At 41.1% G+C, this 7228-nt stretch overlaps 1 pseudogene; it reads left to right on the top strand.

Annotated features, from left to right (window-relative positions):
• The first annotated feature begins 4950 nt into the window (after positions 1-4950).
• On the top strand, positions 4951-5688 carry LOC102855360 (annotated as a pseudogene).
• The last annotated feature ends 1540 nt before the right edge of the window (positions 5689-7228 follow it).

A 7228-nucleotide genomic window follows, 5' to 3' on the forward strand; every position in this document is an offset into this window, starting at 1 on the left:
TTTTTGAAAAATTTATTTGCTTACAAAATTCCTATACATTGTGTTTCACACTATTCTTCATTTACATTGTGTTTCATACAATCACTTATATGCATTATGTTTTATAAAATTAATCACCATTGGACTTTGCCCATCATTACCCTGTCTTTTCACCAGATCCTCCCCTTTTCCTTCCCACCCCACTAAACTGTAAAACATGTTTGAGAATTCAAGGGGGGAGGCTTGGGCATGGGTAGGGGTAAAGCCACAGGGGTGTAGAGTTTTCCATATACATGGGAGTCCTTAGTTTCCTGCTTTCTATTTGTTTCCTTTGTCTTCTCTGTTCCTGATTTACTCCTAGCTCTGGTCAGCAGGTGGCACTAATATGTCTTCTATGCTTTCTCAGCAGTGAGAAGATACTATTTTATTACAGATAGTATTTTATTACAATAATTATACAGTACATGGAAATATATATATATATATATTTGTTGTTGATTGCCTTCAAGTTGAGCACAACTCATAGCGACCCTATGAACAAAAGGCTGAAGCCTTTCTATAACTATTGTCATTTATCAAAGTTCACAGAGTTTCTAGAGGCATATTGTTTAGGAAGTGGATGCCATTCCTGCTTCCAAACCTGTCTTAAACTGAGAATGCCATCAAACACTGCCCAGCTCTCTGATGCATAGCAAGTAATTGCAAAGACATAGCCTGGATCAGGCACACCTTAATCTCCAGACTGACATCTTTGTCTTCTTGATGTTGAGCTTCAATCCATATTGAAGGCTGCAGTCCTTGACCTTATGTAGCAAGCACTTCAGGTCCTCCTCAGTTTCAGCGAGCAGGGTTGTGTCATCTGCGTAATGCAGATTGTTGGTGAGTCTTCCTCCAATTCTGATGCCACATTTCTCCTTTTCAAGCCCAGCCTCCCAGATACTCTGCTCTGCATATAGAATGAAATGTTATGGAGTTAGGGCACATCCTTGGTGTACACCCTTCCCAATTTTTTTTGGGGGGGGTTTCATTCCTTCATTGCTGTACGCCCTTCCCAATTTTGAATCATGCATTGTTTCATTGCTCTGTTCTGACGGTCTCCTCGTCCAAGTATAGGTTTCACATAAGCACAGTCAGGTGTTCTGGGATTCCCAATCTTCTCTGAGTCAGCCACAGTTTGTTGTGACCTACATAGTCAAATGCCTTTGCATAGTCACAAAAAGTCAATCCTGAAGCAGAAGTTAAAGATTCCTAAACTCAAGAGATATTGCCCACAGCAGAAGAAACTGGCAGCAGCTTGAGGCATTTGAAAACATAGAAGTCCATAAAGATTGAGATATAATGCATCACATCAAGGGCTGGATGGGGAGATAGCTGTTGAATGGAGTAGGTGGGAGTAAAATGAATGTTGGTGGAGCAGGGAAAGGGGTTGGTCAAGACATATGTGCCAAGGGTGGGTACAACACTGAATCTATTGGTTATTTCTACAATTGGGAAATATCTTTAATCTGATCTTTTCCATAAAATGCTTGTCTGTCAGATAAAGTTCTAAATCTCACCATTCAAAATAAGACAGACTAGGAAGTTAGGGACCTCTCCAGGGTACCGAAGAGCAATGGTGTCATTCTGGAGACTAAGGTGCATCTGATACAGGCTATGGTCTTTGCAATCACTTGTTATACATCAGAGAGTTGGACAGTGACTAGGGAGGATAGAAGGAGAATTGATGCCTTTGAGCTGTGGTGCTGGAGTAGAGTATTGAATGTACCATGGACTGCCAAGAAAACAAACAGATTCAGCCTGGAGAGGATTAAACCAGGCTGCTCCTTGGAGGCAAGGATTCTGAGGCTTCATCTGACATATTTTGGACATGTTGTAAGGAGGGAGAGGTCCTTGGAGAGGGACATCATGCTTAGGAGGGTGGAGGGACGGCGCAGGAGGGGAAGACCCTCTATGAGGTGGATTGATTCGGTGACTGGGGTAATCAGGATCGGTGTGTCAGAGGCAGTGAGATTGGCACAGGATAGAGCAGGGTTTAGGGCTGTTGTACATAGGGTCGCTATGAGTCGCAAACGACTCGATGGCACATAACAACAACAACAGGAAGAAGGATTAGCCATCCGCTTCTGAAATAGCAGACCTTTGAAAACCCTATGTACAGTAGAGTAATTATGATTAGTAGTACCTCAACTAAATAAAAACCTTTGCTCTACAAAAGATCCCATTTAGAGGACAAAAAAAAAAAAGAATAGGTTACATAGTAGTATAATAAAATATATGCAATAGCAGCTCTGAAAAATCACTAACATTTTAAAAACTCACTGAACTCAACAGCAGTCTCATTAAAAAGTAAGCAAAAGGCATGAAGAAAAAGTGCTCTGGGATTCTCATTCTTCTCAATGTCAGCCACAACTTGTCATAATCCACACAGTCAAATGCCTTTGCAAAGCCAACAAGTGCAAACAGACATTCTTCTGGAATTTCTTACTTTCAGCCAGGATCCATCTGACATTAGCTGTGATATTCCTGGTTCCATGGCCTCTTCTAAATCCCATTTGTTGTTGTTGTTGTTGCTGCTGTTATGTGCCGTCGAGTCGTAAGTGACTGATAATGACCCTATGAATGAAAGACCTGAACACTTGTATAATTTTCATCGTTTCTCCAGGTTCATAGGGCTTCTAGAGGCAAGCTATATCAGAAGTGGATGCTTTTTAATTTTTTTTCTTGTTTACCATCAAGTCTGATCTGACTAGCACAGGAGGAGATTGCTCCTCCTCCAGTGGAGCGTCTGGTGGAACCTAACTGTGAGCTTCGGGATTGCAGCGCAGCTTCTTTCCAGTAGGCCACCAGAGTTCCCTCAACAAAAGCATAGCTTTTTTGCTATAATAGCTCTATGAAGAGGAATGTGGTATCAGGATTGGAGGGAGACTCATCAATAACCTGCATTGTACAGACGGTACAACCTTGCCTGCTAAAAGTGAGAAGGACTTGCAGAACTTGTTGCAGAATATCAAGGAATGCAGCCTTCAGTATGGATTGTGTCTCAATAGCAAGAAAACAGAGATCCTTACCATTGAACCAATAGGCAATGTCATGATGGATGGAGAGGGTATTGAAAGTATCAACAGCTTCATTTTGCTTGAATTCACAATTAACACCCTTATTACTTGCAGTCAGGAAATAAGGAGACACACTGTACTGGGAAAATCTGCAGTTAGGGAATTTTCCAAATGATTGAGGAGTAGTGATGTCAGTTTGAGGACTAAGGTGCATGTGATTCAGGCCATAGTCTTTCTGATTACTACCTATGCATCTGAAACCTGGACAATGAATAAGGATGACAGAAAAAGAATTGATGCCTTTGAGATGTGGTGTTGGAGAAGGGCACTGAACATCGCATGGATGGCCAAGAGAGTGAGTAGTAGATATGTCTTGGAGAGGGTGCAAGTATAGCTGTCACGTAAGCACAATCAAATGTTCTGGGATTCCTATTCTTCTCAGAGTTATATTAAACTATCACAGTATCGTAATACTAAACTATCACAATATTTTTCAGGCTAGACCTGGAAGTGCTCTTTTTGATGGTAAATGCAATGTCATTCCTCTTCATTTCCTGGCATAGTAGACATGTGATTACTGGATAAAAAATACTCAGTATCAGGTCTGTTATAGTTTACATGATATAGATTTTCAAGTGTTCCATTTATTGTTAGATGGTTTCCAATTTTTTTTATTCATACTTTGAAGAGTCTATGTTCTGATTACTGATAGATGTTTACAGTGGTTACTTCTTATTCTAGAATAACCATTATTAAGTTATATTCTACTTTGAGTAGGCAGTTCTTCCCAAATTCTACTGTGAATGCCTTCCAGCATAGGGCACTCATCTTCCAGAAAAATATCAGGCACTATTCTGGTGCTATACATAGTATTTTAAGTGACTGATTTAAAAAAGTAGATTGCCATGTGTTTTATCATGTTGTTTTTCTTGTTAGGTGTTGTCCAGTCAAGTACAATTCACAGTGACGCTATGAAGGACAAATCTGAACCCTGTCCTATCTTGTGCCATCCTCATCATCTCTGACGTACTTGAGCTTGTTTGCTACAGTCACTATGTCAATTCATCTTGTTCGGGGTCTTCCTCTCTTTCACTCTCCTCCAACTTTACAAGTATGATGTTCCTTCCTAAGGAATAACGTATCATAGCAACATGCTCAAAATATTTAAGAAGAAGCTTTGCCAACTTTGATTCCAAGGAGCACATGGGCTGCACCTTCTACAAGATGTATCTGTTTGTTCTTTTGGTAGTCGATAAGATATTCAGTACTCTTCTGTACTCTTCTCCCACATCACATTTCAAAGGCATCAATTCTTCTGCCATTCTTATTCATTGTCCAACTCTCAGATGCATAGCAAGTGACCATAGCCTGAATCAGGTGCACCTTTATCTTCAAACTGACATAAATGCTTCTCAGTGATTTGGAGAGGTTCCTGACAATAGACTTTCCCAATGCAACACATATTTTTATTTCTTGACTGCAGGCGTCAAGGGTGTTGATTGTGGATCCAAGTAAGATTAATTAGTTGACAATTTCAATCTTTTCTCCATATATCATACTGTTGGCTATCAATCCAATGGAGAGGATTTTTGTCTTCTTGATGTTGAGATGTAATCCATAGGGGTTTTATTCCCTAGTCTAAATCTACAAAGTCATCAGAAAACTGTCCACTATGTGTGACATTATGTGAAATACAAGTGGCTTAAGATCCAACCTCTTAAAGTGGTGGGACTCATGTCGCAGCTGCTGAAACGGTGCAGGCTTTAGATGGGGGCTCCCTCCCTTCCTGATGCGGCCTGGTTCTTGCTGCCTTCGCCACCTCTCCCGGTCGTTGCCTCTCACCCGTCCCTGTTCCGGAGCACCACCACCGCCACAGCCCACCACCTCCCCCAGCTCCGCATGCCACCAGCCCACCATGGAGAAGTTGGCATTGATCCAGAAAGTGAAGCTGGCCTAGCAGTCTGGGCGCTACAACGACATGGCCACCTGCATGAAGGCTGTGATTGAGTAGGGGGCTGAGCTGTTCAAGGAGGAGTGCAACCTGCGGTCTGTGGCCTACAACAACGTGGTTGGGGGCCGCAGGGCCGCCTGGAGGGTCATCTCGAGCATCGAACAGAAAACCGACACCTTCGAAAAGAAGTTGCAGCTGATTAAGGACTATCAGGAGAAAGCGGAGTCTGAACTGAGGTCTGTCTGCACCACCGTCCTGGAATTATTGGATAAGTATTTAATAGCCAATGCAACTAATCCAGAGAGTAAGGTATTCTATCTGAAAATGAAGGCAGATTATTTCCGGTACCTTGCTGAAGTAGCATGTAGTGATGATCAAAAACAAACGATAGATAATTCCCAAGGAGCTTACCAAGAGGCATTTGATATAAGCAAGGAGATGCAACCTACACATCCTATCCGCCTGGGCCTGGCTCTCGACTTATCTGTATTTTACTTTGAGATCCTTAATAACCCAGAGCTTGCCTGTGCACTGGCTAAAATGGTAGGCTTTTGATGAGGCCATTGCAGAACTTGATACACTGAATGAAGATTCATACAAAGTCAGCACCTTATCATGCAGTTGCTTAGGCACAACTTAACATTATGGACATCAGACGGTGCAGGAGAAGAATGTGATGCAGCAGAAGGGGCAGAAAACTAAATGCTCACAGGGTGCCATCCTTCTCCCCCCGTCAAGAAATCTTTTTACACATCTCCATTCCTTACTCCACTTGGATTTCCTATAGCAGAGAAACCCATTCTTATGTATGGAATCAACTGCTTATAGTCTTTTCACACTGCAGCTTTGGGAAAACTCCAATCCTTGAGTTGTGTTTGTCTTGGTCTTCCTGGTGTGCAATTACTGCTGTGGAAAAGTACTAATAGCTTCATTTCATATAAACATAAGTAACTACTAAACACTTATATAGAAGACTAAAATGTATCTGGTATTTAAGTAATCTGAACCAGTTCTACAAGTGACTGTGTTTTGTATTATTGTGAAGATAAGAAAATGTAGTTCATTACAAATAAGAGTGTTCTGCACACCTTCTTAATTTCTACATTCCTTCACTTACTCTTGTTTGGGGCTTCTTTCAGTAAACAATTTTTCCATGTTCTTAATGTATTCCTTTTCGGTGGGAATCCAGAACTATTAGATTGAATGGAAAGACTTTCAACATTTCTGGCTTGGAGGTCATTGGGGTCACACATTTAAGTACCTCCCAGACGATATATTATGGAGGTCATATATATTTGTGATAAAAGAAAGTTTCCTATTCACTCTTCATTTGCTACTGTTTAAGTTGACAACTTCCCTTCCCAATAAAAATTCACTTACACTCTTAAAAAAAAAATTCAACCTCTTAGCAACTTACATCACCATTGTATGAAAACTAACAAATTGGTGATGGTCTTGTCAAGCAAACATTTAAAGATATAACTTCTATTAATGGTAAGTAGTTGCACTGCCAAACCAAAGGAACACGGTTTAAATCTTCCAGCTGTTTCACAGAAGAAAGATGGACAATTTCCTTCTGTATGATTTACTACCTTTGAAAACCTACTGGAGGGTAAGCTTGGAGTTGGTTCTAACTCAATGATACACAAGAACAACAACAACTAGTCCATACTCACTGCCTTTGAGTTAATTCCAACTCATCAAGACCCTCCGTTGGGTTTCCGAGACCATCCTTTCTGTTAGCAGTTTGACATTTAACCTACTACTCCACCTGGGCTCCTTAATATCAAGTACTGCTGTTGCAATTACATACTGTCAAGTTGGAATTGATTCATAGCTGACCTTCCAGTGTTTTTTCAGAGATTGGAAATTGCATGGGGGTGGGGGGGACTGCCAACCTTTCCTCCTGGAGTAGCTGGGGGATTTGAACTGCCTGCCTTTGGATTGACAATTCAATTTCTTACAACTAAACAGCCAGAGCTCCCAAATATAAAGTACTGCTGTTGTTGTTGTGTGCTATTGAGTAGGAACTGACTCATAGCTGACCTTCCTGGCCCTCCAGAGGATTTTCAGAGACTGCAAATCACACAGGAGATTGTCCATCTTTCTCCCATGGAGCAGCAGGTAGATTCAAACTGTAAACCTTTGGTTTGACATTATAGCTCCTTACCACTAAGCCAACAGAATTTCCTATATAAAGTACTAGCAATTTCTTAATATGCTAGGGGGAAAAATGTTTGGT

This window comes from Elephantulus edwardii, unplaced genomic scaffold (genome assembly GCF_000299155.1).
Source record: "Elephantulus edwardii isolate Elephantulus edwardi_28Jun2011 unplaced genomic scaffold, EleEdw1.0 scaffold00083, whole genome shotgun sequence".
NCBI classification, from domain to species: Eukaryota; Metazoa; Chordata; class Mammalia; order Macroscelidea; family Macroscelididae; genus Elephantulus; species Elephantulus edwardii.